General features: G+C 44.1%; 1 protein-coding gene and 1 pseudogene across 1 annotated transcript in view; both read left to right on the top strand.

Annotated features, from left to right (window-relative positions):
• Positions 1 to 25,161, top strand: part of RTN1 (reticulon 1) — a 315,431-nt gene that overhangs the window by 170,034 nt on the left and 120,236 nt on the right. The window lies entirely within an intron of this gene.
• LOC149462691 (putative nucleotidyltransferase MAB21L1) overlaps positions 15,215 to 25,161 on the top strand; it is a 59,454-nt pseudogene continuing 49,507 nt past the window's right edge.

The following is a 25,161-nucleotide window of genomic DNA, read 5'->3' as shown; positions in this document are numbered from 1 at the left end:
CTAGGACAATATAGTGTCCGGCTAGGGCTGTATAGTGACAGGCTAGGACAATATAGTGTCCGGCTAGGGCTGTATAGTGACAGGCTAGGACAATATAGTGTCCGGCTAGGGCTGTATAGTGACAGGCTAGGACAATATAGTGTCAGGCTAGGGCTGTATAGTGACAGGCTAGGACAATATAGTGTCCGGCTAGGGCAGTATAGTGGCAGGCTAAGGCGGTATAGTGGCAGGATAGGGCAGTATAGTGACAGACTAGTACAGTATATAGTCAGGCTAGGGCTGTATAGTGACAGACTAGTACAGTATATAGTCAAGCTAGGGCTGTATAGTGACAGGCTAGGACAATATAGTGTCCGGCTAGGGCTGTATAGTGACAGGCTAGGACAATATAGTGTCAGGCTAGGGCTGTATAGTGACAGGCTAGGAAAATATAGTGTCCGGCTAGGGCTGTATAGTGACAGGCTAGGACAATATAGTGTCAGGCTAGGGCTGTATAGTGGCAGGCTAAGGCGGTATAGTGGCAGGATAGGGCAGTATAGTGACAGACTAGTACAGTATATAGTCAGGCTAGGGCTGTATAGTGACAGGCTAGGACAATATAGTGTCAGGCTAGGACAATATAGTGTCAGGCTAGGGCAGTAGAGTGACAGACTAGTGCAGTATAGTGTCAGACTAAGGCAGTATTGTCAGACTAGGGCAGTATAGTGACAGGCTAGGGCTGTATAGTGGGCAGTATAGTGTCAGGCTGTATTACCAGCAAATTTCCCACATTTGTTGACCATTGATTGTGTGTTCCCAGCTCCTTTGCAGAGCTCAGGGCAGTGATGCTATTTGACATCTCGAGTGTTTGGAATAGCGTGTTCCCCCCTTCTTACCACTCTGGTTCCCCCTGCTGACTCCTTGACACTGCAGGACACAAGAGTTGACATAGGGATTGTTCAGGAGGAACCAAGGTGGCCAATGGTGAACACTTTATTCCACAAACCTGGAAACGTGGAATAGTATCAGCTCTGCAAGAGAGCAAAGTTCCTGCAAACAGTCACCAGACGGTCAGATATAAACTTGCTTCTTTCAAAGACTTATGCTCTTCTGGGTTTCCTTCTTGACAGGGTCACTTTAACATTCACTTGGACATATTGCCAGTTGCGTTTATTTCACGTTACAGGTTCCCTTTATGAAGTCCTTGACATATAAAAAACTGTAAGGTCATTGAATTCCTTGGTGTCTACCTACATTTGAAACAATTTTTAGGCCAGTATTCCTCAACCAGGGTTCCTCCAGAGGTTGTAGTTGTTCCTTGATCTATGGCTAATTGACCTCCAATTGATGGTGCCTGCATAGTTTCAGGACCAACACCACTTGACAGAGCAAGTGGCATGATGTCAGCAATCTTTTTAGCAGCCCATAGGGTAGCATTCTGACCTCAACGGTAAGATGGGAATTTTCTAAATAACTGCTATTATGAGAGTCATTCCTCTTACTAACCCCCTTGAATTGTTTTTAAGGGTTCCATGAGACTTGAAAATAATATCAAGGGTTCCATTGGGATACGAAGGTTGAAAAACCTGATCTAGGCTATTCAGGCCTACATAAAGATATAGAACATACAGTATATAGGATATATTATGGATATGAACACTGTTCAGATTCTGTACCAGGACACCTTTTTTGTTGTTTAATAATTGTTTATTAAGAAGTTTTTTTTTTTTACAAAGAAAATAGCAAGGAAATAGGCACATGCAAGCATGACATACATTTTCATGATATCATTGTCCACTTACAGTACAAAACCAGGTTGTAGCAGAAATAGGAGAGTAACAGAGTGTGATTGACCCAACCTTGTCCTATACAAACTGTCCTATACAAACTGTGACTTTTTCATTATTCCGCTGCCATATTCTACAGGTTTTCACCCATCAAGCCTAAAGCTATAGTTGCCTACTTCTGAGCCAAAGCTGTAGATAGTCAACAATTTAGATTTCCACCTAAATATTTTCTGTTTCTCTAGCTTTTTTAGGGATGGGAAACCAGATGTTTTAATGAGTAGTAAAAGGCATGCAGTGTTTCTAAATTAAGAATTACATCCACTATCAGTGCAGTGTATGGATGAACTGCACTAGGCTGGGATACTGTTAATTGGCTAATAAATCTTTATGGCACAATTTTATGCTGGCCCATAGAATTAAAAGTGTATTCCGCGACTATTCCGCTGTGTTCTATGTCTCAGTCATTAATATCGTTTACTGCATTGCGTGTTTTTTTTTTTTTTGTCATACATTTTGTTCACCTTTCAAAAAAAAAAGTACACAATTGTCTAGATGTTTTTATTGGGGAATTCATGATCAGATAATGGCTTTTTTCGGTTGCTTCAGTTTTCTTGCCATAATGTTTAACCTTAATTTGTTTTGCTCAGAATAGCTTTTGTTCTTAAATTGGTTGTTAACTCAAGCAGTACTTGTCTGCTGTTGTGGCACAAGTAAAATATCTGGCCCTGCCCCTTTTCCACAAGGCCCCACCCCTCTTTTTACCGGGTGTCATGGCAGATGCAGAAAGCTGTCCTGTCATTTAGAGTTAGTAAATGAATTAGCAGCTTCCTCTAATCAAGCAAAAGAAAAACAAATTAAGTTTGCATTGCTTGGTTGCCTTATTTGCCATGTGTTTGATGGGTGCCATGCTGATCACAACACACTGATATAATATTGACTTAGTGCTAGCAGCCCAACATTTTATGCATTCTTATTTTTTCTTCTAAACATGCCAATGAAATACTGTCAGAAAAATAACTTTTACTTTACATAAAAGGAAATTTTGTATTTCTCCTGGGGCGCTCTTCCATTGGGATAGATTGTAGTAGTGCATCAGAGACGTCCAACTGATCCACGTTAGACCATGAGAGATGAATTCCAGTTCTCTAGGTGTTCAGCCTACCACCAGGTTCTTACCTCTTGGCATGGATTCCAAATTCCATTAGGTAGTTCTGCCTCTAATGACACAAGACTAACTTTAAAGATCAGTTTCCAATAAAGTTCCTAATTCTGCTGTCTCTGTGCTGGAGGTGCTCAGAAGCTGGTCACATTAATCTCTATAAGAAGTAACTGAGCAGGTGTGGTCACCTGGTATACAACAGTGCTGAGAAGAATGAAAATGAAGCCATAGCCCAAGGAAAAACATGATTATCCCATTTTAAAGTGATATTAAAGGTTTGTTTGTTTGTTTTTTTTTAAATAACAAACATGTTATCCTTACCTACTCTGTGCAATGGTTTTGCACAGAGCAGCCCCAATCCTCCTCCTCGGCACTAGTGGCCCCTCCTTCCTGCTGAGTGGATCCATAGCAAGTAGCTTCCTATGGGGGTACCCGGGCAGGCTCGCTCCATTCACACACGGAGCGCCGCTTGGCCCCTCCCCCACTCTCTCCTCATTGGCTCACTGGCTGTGATTGATAGTAGTGGGAGCCAATGGCTAAAGCATATATCAGTAAATGTTGCGCTCCCAACTACCAAGATAAAATATATAATGAGTGACTACAATCAAAAACGAATTAATCAGAATAAATATTGACAGATAATTAAATACAAATTGCGTGATCGTGATTTAAAAAAGAAGAATCAAAATAATAGTCCCATTATTCAAATAATAGTCCATTAATAGTGATGAAGTGATCAAAAACATCAAATAGTGACTTTCCGTGAATCCTTCAATCAATTAAGATGTACGCTCACCTCCTTCTATGCCTAATAATAGGCTTGATACACTTTTGGTTCACATATCCTGGAACGTGCCAAAATTACTGCAGTGTAGGATGGATGTAGGGTACTTCCTATAGACACCACAATGCTTTCCCCTTTGTGTGCTGGATATCCCTGCAGGGATTTCTCCCTCCTTCAGCTGCTCACAAAACCCCTTGCATACTCCTCCTTAAACGTTCCCAATCTCCAAACCTCAAATGCAACCTTTCTTCCGGCCTCTTCTCCCTTCTCCCGCTGTAACTTTCACGTAAACCAGTTAATATACACTTATTGGGATTTTTTAGCGAAAACATGTAGCAGAATACATTTTGGGCGTGAGTTTATGATGAAATTTGATTTTTTTTACATTTTTTTACTGTTTAATAGCAAAAAGTCAAAAATATTGTTTTTTTTTCTCAAAATTGTCGGTCTTTTTTTTTTTATAGCACAAAAGATAAAAAACTCACAGACAATCAAATACCACCGAAAGAAACTTCAATTTGTGGGAAAAAAGGACGTAAATTTAATTTGGGTGCAGCATTGCATGACGTAACGCAAAAAATGGCCTGGTCGGAAAGGGGGATAAATCCTCAGGAGGGCAAGTGGTTAAAGTGATTCTTCACCCTAGAAAAAAAAAATACTGTAGCTGTTGACTTTTAATATATGACGCTTACCTGTCCAAGGATCCAGCACTGTCCTCACCCGGGCTGATTCTACACCAGTCTTCAGGTCCCTGGCATCAGCATCTTTATTGTGGGAGGCCAATTGTGACGGCTTCCAGCTGCACAGCCAGCTTCCCACTGCGCATGTGCAAGCCGTACTGTACTCTGTGAATGGTTCCACAGCCTTCTGGGACCTGTGAGGTGTCCAAGAAGGCTGTGGGGAAAGAGAGGGAGGCCGAATTTCTGCTTAGATTGCCTAGACGATCCAAACCGAAGTGGGAGAGGTTACCTTTCAAAACTAGATATCTGCCCCCACCCAAAAAAAAAAAAAAATGATATGCCAAATGTAGTAGTGGAGGGGTAAGGACATAAAGTGGAACTGCGCCCAAATGGGGAAGTTCTGCTTTAACATAGAGGGGTGTATTTCTGTAGTTTTTAGAGAACAGCATAATTGATAACACTTAACACAGAGGAGAGCACAGGAAGTGATCAGCTTGCAATATTAATAGTAAGATCAATAGGTACACTATATTGCCAAAAGTATTGGGATGCCTGCCTTTGTATGCACATGATTTTTAATGGCATCCCAGTCTTAGTCCGTAGGGTTCAATATTGAGTTGGCCCACCCTTTGCAGCTATAACAGCTTCAGCTCTTCTGGGAAGGCTGTCCAAAAGTTTTAGAAGTGTGTCTATGGGAATGTTTGACCATTCTTCCAGAAGCGCATTTGTGAGGTCAGGCACTGATGTCGGATAAGAAGGCCTGGATCGCAGTCTCCGCTCTAATTCGTCCCAAAGGTGTTCTACCGGGTTGCGGTCAGGACTCTGTGCAGGCCAATCAAGTTCCTCTACCCCAAACTCACTCATTCATATCTTTATGGTCCTTGCTTTGTGCACTGGTGTGCAGTCATGTTGAACAGGAAGGGGCCATCCCCAAACTGTTCCCACAAAGTTGGGAGCATAAAATTGTCCAAAGTGTCTTGGTATGCTGACGCCTTAAGAGTTCTCTTCACTGGAAATAAGGGGCCAAGCCCAACCCCTGAAATGCAGCTCCACACCATAATCCCCCCTCCACCAAACTTTACACTTGGTATAATGCAGTCAGGCAAGTACCATTCTCCTGGAGAAGCGTGATTGGTCACTCCAGAGAACACATGTCCACTGCTCTAGAGTCCAGCGTGCTTTACACCACTGCATCCGGCGCTTTGCATTGCACTCGGTGATGTAAGGCTTGGATGCAGCTGCTCGGCCATGGAAACCCATTCCATGAAGCTCTCTACACACTGTTGTTATACTAATCTGAAGGTCACCGGATTCTTGGAGGTCTTTAGCTATTGACAGTTGGAGACTTAGGTGCAGTGTGTGCTTCAGCATGCACTGACTCCGCTCTGTCATTTTACGTGGCCTACCACTTTGTGGCTGAGTTGCTGTTGTTCCCAGCTGCTTCCACTTTGTTATAATACCACTAACAGTTGACCGTAGAATATTTAGTAGCAAGGAAATTTCACAGATGGACTTATTGCACAGATGGCAACCTATCACGGTACCACGCTTGAATTTACTGAGCTCCTGACAGCAACCCATTCTTTCACAAATGTTTGTAGAAGCAGTCTGCATGCCTAGGTGCTTGATTTTATACACCTGTGGCCATGGAGGTGATTGGAACACCTGAAAACAATGATTTGGAGGGCTGTCCCAATACTTTTGGCAATATAGTGTATGTTGTGCACTTCTCATACAGATATAATAAAACATACTCAGTGTTATATTTAACAGACCAAAACTGACCAAATAAGAGAAGTTCATTGAAAGGGTTTATGTTTGCTGTTAAAAGAGAAGTTTGGGGATTCAAAAAAACAAATATACATACAGTAGTCATCTAGGTGGTTGCAGTATTTGTCCCCCGCTGCCTCTAAGACTGATAACCGAACAATCAAAGACCGCTAATCACTCCGTTCTCAGTCTTCAGTGAGCTTCTGTGACTGTCAGTCTCCGGCTCTCTGCTCTGCCCCTCTAGAGCTCACTGGAGCACTGGGCTGGGGAGGGGAGGGAGTGGCTGGCTCAGTCTCCCAGTGGCTTGCTGAGAAGATGAGCCAGCTGCTGGTCATGAATCTGGCAACTTTAAAGTTGGGAACTTTCCTGAGCCTGGACCGTCTAAATGAGTTGATCAGATGACAGCGGACTTTAGCCCACTGTTGACCAAATGCTGGAGTGCAGAATGAAGTGCACTACTGGGACCTACAGGAGATGTAGGGCCAAAAAAAGCTTTGGCCCTACTTCTCCTTTAACATTTCTGATGGCCTTTTCTTTGTCTGTCTGTGAGCATATTGGGGTAGATTTTCCCTCACTTCCTTTCTCTGTGATGTCTGTTCAAGAAATGGCTGGTGTGACCGGAAGGTACAGACAACAACATGAATGTTGTTAGAACTTTCTCCTCCTCACTCAACTGTTTTTGTCTTAGTCCTTCAGATTTTCCATCAGTTTCTATCCTGGCAGTAAGTGAAGGTAAATCTCTGAGTGCTCACTTAGACAGGCAGTTAGGGGGTCGTTAAAAACACGTGGTTGAGCCACGTTTGTAGCACCTCCTTTAAGCAGATGGGTGTGTTCACATGCTGCAGTTGCTCTTCTTTCTACCGACTGCAAAATATATTTCCTCTGTTGCAGTTCGTGGGCAGTACCAGCGCTGAATGCGACTGATTCATGTGCCACAACCACCCCAGGGCACTGGTCTGCCATTTACGGAGTTAAAACAGGTCGTAAGGAGGTGTCATATCGTCTTCTCACCGCCTCTGAAAAACAGTCCAAATGCAGATTGCTTTTCAAAGGATCTGCAATTTGGATGCATATGTAAATTTAGCCTAATAGGGACTCATGACACTAAAAGCTGCTCTGTTCAAGTTTTGCTCAATCCAGTATGAATTTTTGCTGGTTTTGAGCTTTAATTGTAAGGACTATTCTGTGAGAAGTGGCATATGGAATACCGCTTTAGCAGTTTTTGTCTATTGGGAAATTGTCTCTCAAGGTAAAGCAGTGTGCCCCTCATGGAATTAAAACATTGATCGTTGGTTTTCTTTTCCAATATTTTATTGAATTATTGAGGAAATATAGAAGAACAGTCGACTGTGCAGCGACTGTAAAGAACTGCCAAGGACATACAAAGCAGTATAGAGAAAAGACATTAGTGTGGATAGTCCAAAATAATGCTTAACCTTTGGTGTCCCTGAGAGGTGACCCACATTGTCTGGCTAATGCTGCCTTAGATCTATATAGTAGGAGCCCATTGTGGCAAAGTGGGAGGGGGAAGGGAGAAGGAATGGTGGGGTAATTATAGAAATGAGTAGTAGGAAAGAAGATGGAGAAGAAAAAAATCTTATAGCCCCCGAGGGCTAGACAACGGCAGCTAGATAGCTTTAAAGTCATTCTGAATATTTTATTTTTTTAAATAACAAACATGTTATACTCATCTGCTCTGTGTAATAATTTGCACAGAGCAGCCCCAATCCTCCTCTTCCGGGATACCCCGCTGGCACTCCTCCCCCCACTGAGTGCCCACCATAGAAAGCTGCTTGCTATGGGGGCACAATTGTGGGGTCACTCCCCATCTGCCTCTGTGTGTCCATAAGACACAGTGTGTGGCTTGCACCCCCCTCATTCCCTGCTCACTGGCTGTGATTGACAGCAGCGTGAGCTAATGGTGTCTCTAAGCCAATGAGAAATGAAAGAGCTCTGTCGCTAGATATTAGAAATGAGCTCACCGACAAGCAGCACATTCATATCTTCTTGCAAAGCCACCATAGGCTTCTTCCAACTCTTAGTAATGGTCGGTTTAGTTATAAATGGTGGCAAGCTTTGGCTGGGAGTTTGTGAGGGGCTGTTGGTTTTAATGTGGGAATCCACTTTGAAAATTGACTGAAGTTGCTGAAAAATACATATTGGAAATAATCCCTTCTATAGTGTTATGACTCTAATCCTCTGGTGCCCGACCTGTGACCCGGGGGCCCCATGTGGTCCTTTTGGCACTTTTTGTGCTCCTGCAGATATTAATTTGTGTTTCCCTTTTGCTGTATTAGAGCAATGATTTCTAGCAGTCGCATGAAATAGGTCTCCAGTTTGACTGTCTTCTGAAGCGTATTCCCAGTCTCCAACTCCTATAGCATGTTCATCTGTATCATATCTGGAGTCTTTGACCATCTCCTGTATCATATCTGGAGTCTTTGACCATCTCCTGTATCATATCTGGAGTCTTTGATCATCTCCTGTATCATATCCAGAGTCTTTGACCATCTCCTGTATCATATCCGGAGTCTTTGGCCATCTCTTGTATCATATCCGGAGTCTCCGACCATCTCTTGTATCATATCCGGAGTCTCCAACCATCTCTTGTATCATATCCGGAGTCTCCGACCCTCTTGTATCATATCCGGAGTCTCCGACCCTCTCTTGTATCATATCTGGATTCTCCGACCATCTCTTGTATCATATCCGGATTCTCTGACCATCTCTTGTATCATATCCGAATTCTCCAACCATTTCTTGTATCATATCCGGATTCTCTGACCATCTCTTGTATCATATTCGGATTCTCTGACCATCTCTTGTATCATATCCGGAGTCTCCGGCCATCTCTTGTATCATATCCAGAGTCTTCGACCATCTCTTGTATCATATCAGGAGTCTTTGACCATCTCTTGTATCATGTCTGGAGTCTCCAACCATCTCTTGTATCATATCCAGAATCTCTGACTATCTCTTGTATCATATCCAGAGTCTCCGACCATCTCTTGTATCATATCCGGAGTCTCCGACCATCTCTTGTATCATAGCCAGTCTCCCCGACCATCTCTTGTATCATATCCGGAGTCTCCGACCATCTCTTGTATCATATCCAGAATCTCCGACCATCTCTTGTATCGTGTTTGAAGTCTCTGGCCATCTCCTGTATTATATCTCCAGCCTCTGACCATCTCTAGTATCATGCCCATAGTCTTTGACTATATCCTGGTGTGTTTGCTGTCTGACACTGAATATTGGCTGAATTTTATTTGCTGCCCTGTGGTAATGTCGAGGGCACACTTGAGCCCTGCATATCAAGAAAGCTGACCACCATTGCTCTGATCGATACATTGTGACGTCCTAGCTCCTCTTCTGTACATCTCCTGCAAGTAATAAGTGTGAATATGCCTTGCAGATAGAGCAGTAATGAGCTGGATGTTCTACACAGCGGATATGTTGCATATAATTTTCTCATCAACTCACAGACTTCATGCACATCTTTCAGTGCACATCTTGACCTTATCACATTACATGTGCACTGAATGAGAAAATCCTGCGGCACGACTTGTAAAAACCGAGATCTCAGAGGGTAGAGTAATCATTGTCCTGTTTCTTGCATGCTATGTTGGTTTTTTTCCCAGTGTAAAAGAAATCTGTGCTGAGAAAAACACCAAGTCTACCTCTTCTTGAATTCCTTTTGAAACCTCTAATTACCTGGCTGTCATGCTGAACCAATGGCTCCAGTACTCTTGAACCTGCATAAGCCTGCAGATCAAAAAGGAAGTGGGGAAAACGCCTAAACAGCACACTTGCACCAGGACAGGGACTCTAAAATGACTGAAGTTTTTGTTTTAGTCTTACAGCCAGGAAATTAGCATTTTCAGAAAGAAGGGTCATCTGTTGCAGACTCCATAGTTACTCTGTACAGATTTCCTTTAACCCTATGTGACCTCCTGCATCACTAATCTGTTGTCTAATTTGGACCAGGGGCGGACTGACCATTTGGAAACTTGGGCACTGCCCGAGGGTCCCGGGGTCAGTAGGGGGCCCCATGAGATGCCCCTGGTACCTTTTTCATAGGCTTTTTTGAGTTTGGGCAAGGATGCAGGGGCCCCATGATCCCCTATTGCCCGGGGGCCCCATGAGTTGTCAGTCCGCCCCTGATTTGGACTGTATCTGGTTGACTGCAAATAAGTTGTATTTTTGGAACTGGAAATCTGTAAGGACTCATGCACACACTTTTTTCCGTCCCTGAGATGCCTTTGCTCTAGGGGAGGAAAACACAGCTTAAAGTGGAAGTCCACTTTGTAAGTTGTACCTACAGGTAAACCTATAATAAGACTTACCTGTAGGCACAGTGAATATCTCCCAACCTTTCCTAGATACACAGAATATAATTGGTTACTATTTATAGGTAAAGTTGATCCAAGGAATATCCGATTGCCTCTCGGGGGATCAGGAAGGAATTTTTTTCCCCCGCAGGAGCAAATTGGATCATGCTTTGCTGGGTTTTTTGCCTTCCTCTGGGTTAACTGTTGGTTTAGGATTATAACTTTTTTTTTTTTATGGTTGAACTGGATGGACTTTTGTCTTTTTTTCAGCCAGACTAACTATGTAACTATATGTGATAGTCACACAGCATGCAGCCAGTGATGTCACCGGCTCATGCACTCTGAAGAGACAGCATAGTGTGCCAGACCTTCAGAGCTCCATGCCGCAGCTTGCAGCCTTGCATACTGCCAGAGCCCGCAAACCCGTAAGGAAGACCGGGTGAAGATGGCGGCATCGGGGAGCCATGACAGCGTGCTGCTGGAGGGCTTTGTGTACAGATAAGTCTGTCATAATGTATTAGTACATACAAGTACATTATGATCTAATTCTGCAGGCGACCCATTATTTAATTTTTTTTAAGGCGATTTACTACCGCGTTTAAAAAATAAAAGCCTAAAGCCATGTTCTGCATGTTTGCCGTCTTTTTTTTTTGACAACTGAAAGAATTGGAATACCGCACCGCAACTGCAAGCCTAGCATTTGTCTCACAGTTGTGGCCCCTTTCACTTGACCGCTGTACTGTCTGCTGAACATTACCGGGACTTCTCCCCAGTTTCTTTTGTGTGCCAGTCTTTGGTCATCTTGATTGGCTGGTGTGGGATGACATCACTCATGATCATGTGTGGGAGTCATTCATCCCAACACACTGGCACTGTGCCAGAAATGTGTATGCGCAGATCCTCCATCTTGCAGAGAATTATGAATAGGCAGGTAAGTGTATTTTATTCCAAAAGAGACAATGCAAGAAAAAAAAAACTGCCCATGTAGTGCTCACCTCCTTCTATACTGCAAGGGTTAAATGCTCATTTTCGCCTAGGGGTAGAAGAATATAGCATAATACTTACCTTATTATTCGCTCCAGCAGTGTCTCCCCAGCTGTGTGACCAGTCCTGTGAAGCCTCCTGGCTGCAATCGCACTCCTGCCTCCTCCATGTACAATGCAGGGTTCATAGCCCTGCATTGTACTTGATGATGCCCACAGCTCAGAGTGCCAGAGGAAGAAGAGAACAGCACTGGGGCATGGGTAAGGTAAGTAATGCAGCCTTACTCTCCCCCCCCCCCCGAGATCTAATGAGCATGTACCCAGGAACTGGGCTTTAAAACAAAGAAGAAGGGGTAGTTAGCATGTGCTGCTGGGGAGGGGGGATTAAAATGAATGATCTAATTGATGATACAAAGTTAAAGAAATCCAGGTATATATATGTATACATAGTTGTATTGGTCCAGCTTGAACCAATGTTTTCCAGTGATCTCCACTTGCTGCTGGATCCCATCCTGAGCGGCTGCCATGTTGCATTGTTAACACAGGGGGCCACTTGCTCTGCATTTTCTCAATGAATGGAATTGATTGGCATTCTCTGATTAGACGAGGTGGAGAGGCTGGGCAGTGGCACCATGCTCTTCACCTTGTCCAATCAAAGAACACTTTGGAGGGGGATCGGCCAGGTATGGTAGATGTTCAAGCTGGACAAATGTAACTATGTATAATCTATCCAAACCTGGAATTTTTCTTTAAAGTGTCAGAGCAATATAAAACATTTTCAGTACATCCCTGCAATACATGTTAACCTGTCAGAATTCCAGCAAGCGACCTAACGTCCTGTAGTGAGCTGACAAACTTGCTTTTATTCCACCAAAATCCAAATCAGTGTTATCAGCCCTGTCTCGGTTCTCCCCTGCTGGGCTACAGAACACCTCCCAATTTACATTATCTCCACAACATAAGGAGAGGTGTTCTGCAGTTCAGTGTAGCAGAGCTGGGCATGGCTTAGAAGACTTGGGATTTCAGTGCAGTAGAGGCACTGTTGTCAGCTCACCCAGATGTACACTTGAAATCACTTTATGGTTGATTACAGGGCTTTTTTTTCTGAGAAAATAGATACAGGAACTCCCCACCTTTTGAGTAACCCCTGGGTTGCACTCCCTACCCATCTTCTAATACAGTCCCTTTTAGAGAATACAGAACCAAGTATCATTTTGTGGGGCTAAGTAATTTGTATGGAATGTGTTAATGATAACAAGAAAAGCAGTAAAATACAGTAGATCCTCTGCAGGCAGCAACAATTGATTCCCCACACAACAATAGACCTACAGCAGCAACAATGGACCCCCCACAACAAAATACCATCCCAGTAACCATAGACCCAAAGCAGCAACAACAGATCTCCCAGCAGCCAACATCAATAGGCCTTCAGGCAACAACAGACTCCACCCTCAACTGGAGATCCCTCCCAGCAACAATTGACCCCCCCAGCAACATAAGTCCCGCCCTTCTCCAGCAACAATAGACCCCTATGCAAAAATAGATTCCCACCAGTGACAATAGATCCCCCAGCAGCCAGCATCAGTAGACCCTCCAGCACACCCCATCACCCCTAGCCATTACATACATTCAGTGCTGGAGGTGCCAGAACTGCATTTTTCCACGTTCCAGCTGTAAAAAAGCCCTGGTTGATTATATCTATAAGGGTAGATTTAGATGTGAGACTAAATCTAGCTCTCCTCTGAAGCACAGTCCATGCTCGGATCACACGATCAGACAATTGACAGGCGAGGTGACACACACCTCTTCACCATTTGTTTACCCCATTTATTCCAACAAAGGTGCCACAATCGGGTGCACACTGTTGCCGGGTGTTTTCGGTGCTTCCCTGTTTGCCTAAATGTATCACGTTCAACAGGCTTGCTGACTGCTACATGTCAGGCAGATTATGCCACAGGCATGAAACATCACGGCATATAAACACTCCCATCCACTGCCTATTCAAGCTTAAGGGGGGCAGCAAAATGTGGCTTAACCACGCATTTTTAACCCCCGCAACTGCATGTCTAAATGAGGTCTTGGGGAATCTTGTGGTGAAATGTCTGCACTTCAATTCCCAAGGATGCACCTTCTACAACCATACTTGGGTGGTCGACTACCACACTACTGGATTTCTAATTCATCTTATCAGGAAGAATTCTTTAGCGGTTCAGGGAGCACCCCAAGTTAAACAAAAGCACCCACAGAAGACAGAAGGTGGAAACTCCGCACATCAGAACCCAGCCACTACTATATATAAAGAGGTAAAGATACGGCTTCAGCCTGAACTCCTCCTGGCTATGCTGCTCTGACATGTTCCCTCATACCAGGCTTAATCACAGAGAACATAGGAACACCCCAACATGTTTGAGATCACAGCCAGCAGTTATGTTGGGGATCTCACCACTGGGGTCCCCAAGAAATGTAAGCAGCCACCAGGTGATGCATCACACCTAACTACATGAGTAGTTGAAGTATCATATTTGGGTGGACTTGCCCTTTAAGAACAGTAGAAGCATGCAGCCAGTGTTCTCACAGTGACAAACACATAACAGAGCGATATTATGCAGTGTAGATATTGCCAGGCGGGACAGATTTTGCTACATTTATGTAACTGATGTAAGTAATTCCGTGTGTTTGTCCTCATCTCAGCATGAGCTGCTTGGAACAAATCACAGCCATCTAATTATACTTGTAGAAATGTAAATTGTCTCGGTGTGGAAGCAGCTGAGACGGTGCAGGATTTCTTCTTCTGTTGTGTAGGCTGCAGGGGCTGTCCTGGAATCAGACTCATCAGAATCATAGGCGCAGTGGGTGGGGCTAGTGCAAACACAAGCAGAAGAAACAAATAGTGATTGGATATGACAATGGTACCAATAAAGTAGATGTAAACTCTGATTGGCTTTTAGTTTGCTGAAGCTCTATACAGTATATCATAAATATTTTTTATTAAAATACTTGTTTTCACATGATTTCTTCCTTTGTTGTATCTCATCGCTACTGATCTCCTTGCAGCCACATCCTGTCTCCATGCACTTCATCAATAGCTTTGTGTCATTTCTCAAGACGGATTTCTTAATGATGACAACAGTGGACCATGGGTCCTAATCATGTCATCATCATGTGATGAAATGGCCAGGTGTGCCCTTGCGACCGTGTGACAATGCAGGAGCACTATTGAGAGGCAGGGCAGAGCGTTGTCAGCCTATAACAGGAAGTGAATGAACAAAAATTTTCATGGCAGGATCGCCAGTTATTATTTTTATGAATGCTGCTGCTTTTAGGCGGCCGTTAAAGCCAAAGCCAGAAATGTAACATATTGCAGCTTACCAATCATTAGATGTGGTGGCTGCATTAATTTTCTTTTTTAAGGCTGTTTTCACTCTGTTTTCACCTGGTGATCTGACAAGTAACACACCTCCTGTATTAGAGTGTCCTCACTCTGGATGAAGGAGCACAGGGGGAACCTCTGGACAACAGCACTGTTAAAGTGGTTCTAGAGTATTCCCTGCATTAAGTAAAAAATGTTGAGGTAGAAGACTGTCTGCTGACCCCCCCCCAATCCAGCACTACACCCATCTGTAGCAGCTCTCCCACTCTCATAAGCTTTGCTGAGGCGATGGGAGCCATTGGCTCCTGCTGCTGTCAGTCAAATCCTGTGACAAGGGAGCAGGGGTGGCAGGACTAAGCCGTGTCGAGCCCATGCCGCTTGCTATGGGGGCCCACTGGGATGAGAAGGAACTAAGAGTGCCAGCAGGGGACCTGAGAAGAGGAGGATCGGGGCCACTCTGTGGAATTCCATCGCACAGAACAGAGCAGGTAAGTATAACATATTTATTACTTAAAAAAAAAAGTGTTTACAATCACTTTAACCTGGGAGGAGGGGAGCTTTAGATGTACTAGCAGATTTAGATTCACTAAATCAGTTAAAGCTAAATTCCAGCTAATACTTTATGTATCACTACCCTTGTGAGAGCCGCTGCTTTTGGGTCCCCTTATTTTCCTGCACAGCCAGGCAACACGCATTTTCCACTCTTGCATCCAAAGTCAAGAGTGAAAAGCTTGGTTTTGTTATTTTATTAGGGGTGTGAGCTGGGGATAGGCAGCTGGGATATATTCTTCCTGGGGTAAGCAGTCTTTCAGGCACAGTTACCACATCCAGTGAGATTAGTGGCAACAAGTGAAGGTGTTTATTAGTGCTATTTACAAAAGACTATATACAAAGTGCTGTACAGTGTGTACCCAAACTAAACAGGGCAGGAGAATATCAACCAGAAAAAATAAACCTAGCCGTGTTCCCAGCTGTCACTACACAGGTCCTGACTACAAGACTGATCAAGCCTGACCGCTTGTCAGCCACACCATACACAGCTAGTTAACCACTTACCCGCTGTCGTATAGCAGATGTACTGCTACACGGCCTCATGGGTGCGCAAAATCATGTATTTATACGTGATTTTGTATTTTTGGGTAGGGGGCGCCCGCCCTGCCATTCGTGGCCGCGGATGTCAATCACCTGGTCCCGGCCGGTGATTACCCTCCGGCGCCCTGTGATTACCGACAATCACCAACGGGGAGGAAGACTGTTTTGTTTACAGTCTTCCTCCCTGTCAGCTTGGGCTCACTGCTCAGGATGGCTGTGCCCAGCACAGCCATCCCAATCAGTGTGCTTTCAGTGAAGCACATACCCCCCACCCCCTATTAAAACACTCACAGCAAACAGTTAACCTTTTGATCGCCCCTCAATTTAACCCCTTCCTGCCCAGTGTCATTAGTACGTGTCAGTGCTGTTTTTTTTAGCACTGATCACTGTTTTGATGTCACTGACTCTAAATCAGTGTTTCTCAACTCCAGTCCTCATGGACCCCCAACAGGTCATGTTTTCAGGATTTCCATTATTTTGCACAGGTGATTTGATCAGTTTCACTGCCTTAGTAATTACCACAGCTGTTTCATCTGAGGGAAATCCTGAAAACATGACCTGTTGGGGGTCCATGAGGACTGGAGTTGAGAAACACTGCTCTAAGTTAACATTCTGACCCCCCAGTGTCAGATTGCCCGCCGCAGTCACGCTAAACGTCGCTGATCACCGCCATTACTAGTAGGAAAAAAAAAAAACATTATCTATACCGCCATTTGAAAACACTATAACTTTCACGGAAACCAATTAATTTACACATATTGGGATTTTTTATAGCAAACACCTGTAGCAGAATACATTTTGGTCTAAATTTATGACAAAATTAGATTTTTTTAAATTTTTTTACTGGACATGTTTAACCACTAAAAGCAAGTTATGGAAAGTGCTACTAAACCACGGAAAATCAAATAGAAATAAATAATAGAAATAAAAAATACAAAATAAAAATTAAATATATAAAAATAAAAATATATCAAACATAAAAAGTGTCCAAAATAAATGTCCAAAATAAATGTCCAAAATATGAAAAGTCCTCCTACAAGCAGTCAGCAGAATGGTATTCCCGCAAAGTGATGATCCCAATTATTCGTGGAGATCGCACCTCAAAAAAAGGGAAAACTCACATAGTGTAATACCTCAGATGCATAAAATAAAGCAAACATCACTGCAAACGCATGTGAATCCCACTAAACCACGCATGTGAATCACACTAAACCACACATGGCGCTATCCCTGTAGTTGTGTGAGCGGATTCCAGGATTAAAGATGGCTGCCGGTTGTGCTGTGCGTCGTGATGTCACTTCCCTTTGACGCGTTTCGTCACCTGACTTAATCATAAAGGGTACATTGATGAGGAAGTGATGTTCCAATGGCTGTATCTATTAAGTGATCTCTTGAATAGGATCTATATGCTGGTTGTTGCTGCATTTCTGGTAATGGTATAATATCCATTAGATGTGGACACTCTTACGGTTTGACACTGCATGCAAGTGTTATTCATGTTCTCACACGTTTACTCACTTTTTTACCATGTGTGGTTTAGTGTGATTCACATGCGTGGTTTAGTGGGATTCACATGCGTTTGCAGTGATGTTTGCTTTATTTTATGCATCTGAGGTATTACACTATGTGAGTTTTCCCTTTTTTTGAGGTTCGATCTCCACGAATAATTGGGATCATCACTTTGCGGGAATACCATTCTGCTGACTGCTTGTAGGAGGATTTTTCATATTTTGGACATTTATTTTGGACATTTTTTATGTTTGATATATTTTTATTTTTATATATTTATTAATTTTTATTTTGTATTTTTTATTTCTATTTATTTCTATTTGATTTTCTGTGGTTTAGTAGCACTTTCCATAACTTGATTTATACACTTTTTGGGGTTAAAGTGTTTGTGTGCATTTAGGGTATCTGATATAGGAGGAGTACCGTAATTTTTGTTTATGTTTAACCACTTGCCTATCAGGCACTTATATCCCCTTCCTGCCCAGGCCAATTTTCAGCTTTCAGCGCTGTCGCACTTTGAATGACAATTGCGCGGTCATGCAACATTGTATCCATACAAGAGTTTTATCTTTTTTTCACACAAATAGAGCTTTCGTTTGGTGGTATTTAATCGCCACTGGGTGTTTTATTTTTTGCACTATAAGCAAAACATTATAAAAAAAGTTTTTCTTTCTAATGTTTCTATTATAAAATTTTGCTAACAGGTAACTTTTCTTCTTCACTGATGAGAATTAATGAGGCTGCATTGATAGGCAGCACTGATAGGCAGCACTGATGGGCACTGATTGGCGGCACTGATGAGGTGGCACGGATAGGCAGCACTGTTAGGCGGCACTGATGAGCTGGCACTGATGAGGTGGCACTGATGATGATGCACTGATATGTAGCAATGATGGGCACTGATAGGCGGCACTGATGGGCAGTGATAGGCGGCACTGACTGATGGCACTGATGGGTGGCACTGCTGGGCAGCACTGATAGGTGGCTTGTTGGGGGCACTGCTGGGTACTGGTGGGTGGCACTGCTGGGCACTGATGGGCACAGGTGGGTGGCACTGCTGAGCACAGGTGGGTGGCACTGCTGAGCACAGGTGGGTAGCATTGCTGGGCACTTCTGGGCGGCACTGCTGGGAACAGGTGGGCGGCACTGGTGGGTGGCACTTATCATCAGGGCACTGTCCTCTGACAATTGCCAGTTATTGGCAGTACTTTCCTCACGCTGTAACAATGCTAGGAAAGTGCAGCCGATAACCGGCAGCTGCATTTACCGGTGATCTGCTGTATCATTGGACACAGCTGATCACATGGTAAAAGGCTGCTGTAATTGGCCTTTTACCACATTATGTGATCAGCTGTGTCCGTAGGACACAGTGACCACTGAGATCGCCAGATGCGTGCCCCCGGGGGCGTTCGGGAGGGTGCATTCTGGGAGGACGTCATATGCCCTCCAAGGACTGGACAACTGCACTGTAGCCGTCAATCTGCTATAGCGCGGTTGGCAAGTGGTTAATAGCAAAAAGTCCAAAATATTGTTTTTTTTCTCAAAATTGTTGGTCTTTTTCTGCTTATAGCGCAAAAAATAAAAACCGCACAGGTTGTCCATTCCTGTAGACTGTAGAACAGTGGAGGTCCCTCTTTCCAGCTCTCAGCCTGTAGGTGCCCACTCCCAGGCTCCACACCAGCAGCATTTCCTCCTCCATCTTTCACCCGACTCTCCTGCTGGCCAGGCTCTCCCCTTTTTATGGGCTGATCTCCCGTACTACACAGCCTCCTGCCTGGGATTGGTCAGACTCCTATAAATATGCATATCAGCCCCTCCTGACCTCCACCCACTGGCTTCTAGAAACTTCTGCAAGTCTCTAGAGCAGGGGGAGGTACCAGAAGTCTGACCTGTAGAGCCCTCCAACCTGAAGTAACCTTGCTGACTTACTCCCAGGCTGACTCACACCCAGGCCTCTAGCAAGCCTCTAACTATTCACAAAAAACGAACTGCAATAGAGGGCGTTACATTTATAAGCAGTTGGAGCAAACAGATTTTTTTTGGGGGGAATAAATGTTTTACATGAATAAATAAGTCAGTGTTTTTCTGTAGGCATTACCATTACTGACTCCATTGCTTTACCAGGTAATTACCTCTGAAGAAATGTAAATGACTCAAGGCTTACATAGTGAAGTTAATTACCGTGGGCAATCACTGAGCACTGCGTGATGCTTATTAATATGTGTAAACTTCTGTAAAACTTTTATTTTTTGTATAATGCTTTGATATTTCAGCCGCTCTGTTAAGAGCTTTTGGCATTTACAGTAAATTACAGCTTTAAAATTAGAACATCAGAATATGCTGATTACACAGTATAAATACATATTGACATCTGTCAAAATAGGTCCCGCCCATTCAATGAATTGTTTTTCAAAACACCACCTTTGATTTCTGAGCCTGACAGTGTGTAGGCTTAAACTGCAGAGCTGTATCTAGCCTGTCAGATGTGGGGGTGCAGTAAAAAATGACAGGGGGGCAGAGGATGAAAGGTCAGCAGGGCAGTGTATAAGAGTCAGTAGGGTGCAGTTTCTAGGGCAGCGCACAACAGGGAAGTGTACAGTCAGTCAACAGGGCAGAGAGTGAGAGGTCAGCAGGGGAGTGTACAAGAGTGATTCTTACCCCCTCTCCCCACTGTGGCCTCAGTACTATTTCCTCAACTGTAAGTTCCCCCCCTAAATGGAGGACGGGGGTCAGTAGAGCAGGGTACAGGGGTCAGCAGTACGGAGTACAGGGGGTCAGTAGGGCAGGGTACGGGGGTCAGCAGGATTTAGGACAGGGAGCCAGTAGGGCAGGGTACAGGGGTCAGCAGTACAGAGGACAGGGGGTCAGTAGGGCAGGGTACGGGGGTCAGCAGGATTTAGGACAGGGGGTCAGTAGGGCAGGGTACAGAGGTCAGCAGTACGGAGGACAGGGGTCAGTAGGGCAGGGTATGGGGGTCAGCAGGATGGAGGACAGGGAGTCAGTAGGGCAGGGAGTTGAGGTCAGCAGGATGGAGGGCACGGGCTCAGCAGGACGGAGGACAGGGGATTAGTAGGGAAGGGTATGGGGGTCAGCAGAATGGAGGACAGGGGTCAGTAAGACAGGGTACAGGGGTCAGCAGGTTGGAGGACAGGGAGTCAATAAAGCAGGTATGGGGGTCAGCAGGATGGAGGACAAGGAGTCAATAAAGCAGGTACAGGGGTCAGCAGGACGGAGGACAGGGGGTCAGTAGGGCAGGGTACAGGGGTCAGCAGGGAGGAGGATAGGGGGTCAGTAGAGCAGGGTACAGGGTCAGCAGAACAGAGCACAGGGGGTCAGTAAGGTGTGGTGCAGGATGGAGGACGAGGCCAGATCCATAGTTCAGACTGTACATGGTATAATTACGCCCCCCCATCCACATTTCCTGCTGCTCCCAGAAGATTAGCAGTCCTTGGAGGACATAGAGGGTGGTAATCACACTGAGTACAGTCTGATCTATGGATCATGTGGTTAGTCTGGGGAGGGAAGGGGGTACAAGTGAAATCTGGGGGGGTGCAAGTTTTATAGGTGCAAGTTTGATAGGCTTACCTGTAAGTATAAATGAAAACAAAAATCCGACTTTACTACCACTATAATATTCAATGTACCAGGTGACAACTGCCACTGGCCTGGAACTAATATCACATGAATCAGGGGATGGGTGCTTCCATGTTAGCAGGTGATTCTCGTGGTCATGTGGCCCTTTGAAGCCCACTTGCACACTATTTATAGCTGTAAATGACATCTCCCAACTATTGTTTTATGTTCTGGCTTGGCTTTAGCAGTGAAAAAAAAGACTTCTTAATTGCTAACTCCATCTAGTGGTCAAAAATAATAACTGCTATCATGTTTGTTTTTGTTCTTCAAAACTTTTTCTTTAGAACAGTGGTCCCCAAACTGCGGCCCTCGGGCCAGATGTGGCCCTGGGCTTGCTTTTGCCAGGCCATTTGGACTCTATTTTATCCACTGACACCAACATTGGGGCATAATTTCACACAATGACACTAACAATGAGGCCAAATGAAACCAATGATGGGGCACAATTCCTCCCAATGACACCAATAATGGAGGACAATTACTGCCAATGACACCAATGATGGGGCACAATTTCTCCCAATGACACCAAAGATGGGGCACAATTCCTCCTAATGACACCAAGGATGGGGCACAATTCCTCCCAATGACACTAAGGATGGAACATAATTCCTCCCATCAACACCAAGGATGGAGCTACAGTCTGGCCCCCTGAAAATCTGAAGGATAGTAAACTGACCCTTTGTTTAGAAAGTTTGGAGACCCCTGGTTTAGAACAACCTTCTTCAAATAAAATTAGTATTTTTTAGTTTCTACAAATTCAGTTAATGATACCAAAGAAATACTGGAATATTCAAGGGAACAAGACATAAAAACCCAAATATCAACTGCCAGTCTACCTAAAGGATAATTCCACCTTTGGGACCATGTTTTATGTTACACCTAAGTTGGCCATACATTATACAATTTTCTTGTTCAATTTCCTTTAGACTTACCTTCAACTATGTGGTGCAAGGGCCTGCCTGATTGCATATAAATTGAAAGTGTTTAGTTTTGACTTCATATTATATGGTTAGTAAATCTAAAGGAAACTTGTATAATATATGGCTGGCCTTACAGTGTAAGGGCTCTTTCACATGGCGTTCAGTATGTCCGTTTTTCATCTGTCCGCTTACGGATGAAAAACTGACACCCATGTATTTCTATGGACTAGTATATGTAAACGGATAATCATCCGTTTACAACCATTAATGTCCGCATCAGTTAACATCCATTTTTTTTAATGGAAGAAATTCTATTTTTCTTCTGTAAAAAAAACCCGGAACGGACAAAAACGAATGTAAATGGACATACGGTCCTATGGACACAGCTGATCACGTGATGTGGTAAAAGGCCAATCACAGTGGCCTTTTACCACGTGATCAGCCATGTCCAATGACACGCTGATCACCGGGAAATGCAATTGCCGGTTCTCGGCTGCACTTTCCTCACTCTGTCAGATCGTGAGGAAAGTACTGCCGAGAACCGGCAGTTGTTAGAGCAGGGATCGGCACCGATCATCAGGGCACTGATGATCAGTGCCCTGATGATCGGTGCCCAGCAGTGCCACCCACACGTTCCGCCGACCTGTGCCCAGCAGTGCGCCCACTAACTCTGCCCACCTGTGCCCAGTAGTGTGCCCACTAGCTCTGCCCACCTGTGCCCAGCAGTGCACCCACCTGTGCCACCCAGCAGTGTCACAAAAAGTGTGCCCAGAAATGCCACCTACCTGTGCCCAGCAGTGCCACCCACCTGTGCCCACCCACCTGTGCCCACCATTGCCACCCACCTGTGCCCACCAATGCCCATCAGTGCGGCCCAGCAGTGCTGCCAGTCAGTGGCACCAGTCAGTGCCCAGCGGTTGTGCCAGTCAGTGCCCAGCAGTGATGCCAGTCAGTGCCACCTATCAGTGCTGTCTATCAGTACCCATCATCAGTGTCGCCTATCAGTGCCGCCTATCCGTGACACCTCATTAGTGCTGCCTATCAGTGCCGCCTATCCGTGCCACCTCATTAGTGCTGCCTCTCAGTATTGCCTATCAGTGCCCATCAGTGCTGCCTCATCAACGCACATCAGTGAAGGAGAAAAATTACCTGTTTGAAAAATTTTATAATAGAAACAAAGAAACTTTTTTTTTAAAATTTTTTTGCAATTTTTTTTGTTTATAGCGCAAAAAGTAAAGTGCCCAGCGGCAATTAAATACCACTAAAAGAAAGCTCTATTTGTGAGAAATAAATGATAAAAATTTCATATGGGTACAATCTTGCATGACCGCGCAATTGTCAATCAAAGCGCGACAGCGCTGAAAGCTGAAAATTGGCCTGGTAAAGAAGAGGATATAAGTGCCCGGTAGGCAAGTGGTTAAAAAAACAGAATGCCTGTGAGAAAGGACTCTAAGGCCTCTTTCACATGGACGTTGCGATCGGGTCTGCTTGCCTGTTTTTCAGGCGGACCTGATCGGAACCTCCATTCTCCTCTAAGGAGCAGCGGGTGTAAACAGACATGTGTTCGTTTATACCCGCCGACATCAAATCCGATCTGCCAAAAAGGGATGGATGAGAATCCAATTCCCCTTCCGTCCACCGGATCGGGTCGGATGAAAATGGACAGGCAGTCTGTTTTCATCCGACCGCCCATTGAGGAGAGTGAGCAGCTCTGTGTCTGCTCTGCAGCAGCGGAGCGGACACAGAGCTGTCATCTACTTGCTCAGTTGGGATCAGCGGAGACATTCCCCCGCTGAGCAAGCGGATCTGCTAACATGGTCACAGAGCAGGCACAGATGTGTAATCCATTCAGGGATCTGTGAATGGAAAACTACCACATCGGCAGGCCTTGTAGATCTCAGTGGAGCACACTTGTAGTGATATCTGCACCTGTAGTCCATTGTTTACTTCCTCCAGCTGCATAACTGAAGGTCCGTATTGAGGTAAGGACCTGGGGTTGGGGGAAAGGTCTGCAGGAGTCTGTGCATTGCACATGGGATCTACTAGTTATGGTTGCCATGCTTTGCAGACTCCAAAACAAACATTTAATAAATGCACATATTTTATTCATGCAGGTGCATTAATTCATTTTTTGCAAAAAAAAAACCTGGATCCTATTGTGCCAACAGATATGAATAATGTACATTATTTCAAGTTTTTGCCCAGATCACAAACACAGTGCTGTTGCAGTCATAATGTAACACTTCATGGTTGTGTTCTTGTAAAGACAGAAAGATCCCTACTATTGTTCCCTATTATTGCTACATTTGTCTAAACAGCCATATGTACTAGGCTTTGTAACATTGTATGTATATTTCCTTAGATATCCCCTCTCCCCCAACCTTTAATGCCATTCTATCCAAACACGTAAAAAAAATAAAAATAAATTATATTAAAATTAAATGTATTAAACTGATCACAAATTATAATTTTTTTGTTAATAAAAAGATTCTTACTTTCAATAAAAATATATTTTACATAAAACTAGCACATGTATCCACACCTTTACACCGGGCCCCTGTAATCCCCCGACAGCATTACTCAGACTGGGAGAGGAAGGAGCAGCACTGTCAGCCAATCAGAAAACTGCTTTTCATAGTGCTTATTAATAACACTGAACATGCTTACAGGAAGAGATAACTAAGAGACACCCGCACCCGTAACTTAGGAATTAGAAGCCACTAGTTATCCATCAGACGGGTGAGAGTAGTATGCTTGAGCCAGAGGAGTAAGGTAGGTCATATAAAGGGCATATATCTGAGATCATCTAGTTATGATTTTTGCCTGGGGTTCCACTTTAGAGCAGGCCACAGATGAGTGGAAAAACCAACAAAAATTCAGGTAGATAGAGCGATCATTAAATTTTTGCATAATTAGTGTGCCAATTGCGATAGGCGATTTTTGCACCCCATTGAAACTGAACAAGCGCACATTGGAATTTTTTTTCAGAACAGATTATTTTCTAATTGTTAATAGGGGACTTGTTCAAGAAAAAAACTAAAATTGAAATGTGCGTGAACTGAAGAAATCGATCAAAAAAAAAATGTGTCTATGTTGAGAACAATCAGAAAAATGTTGTAATTTTGCTGCACAAATCCCCAAACAATGATGCAACAAGGGGCGGA

This window comes from Staurois parvus, unplaced genomic scaffold, assembly GCF_062004578.1.
Source record: "Staurois parvus isolate SC_StPar_1 unplaced genomic scaffold, SC_StPar_1.0 ptg000171l, whole genome shotgun sequence".
NCBI classification, from domain to species: domain Eukaryota; kingdom Metazoa; phylum Chordata; class Amphibia; order Anura; family Ranidae; genus Staurois; species Staurois parvus.
The sequence above is the reverse complement of the archived record's forward strand: the minus strand, read 5'-3'. Positions and strand labels throughout refer to the sequence as shown.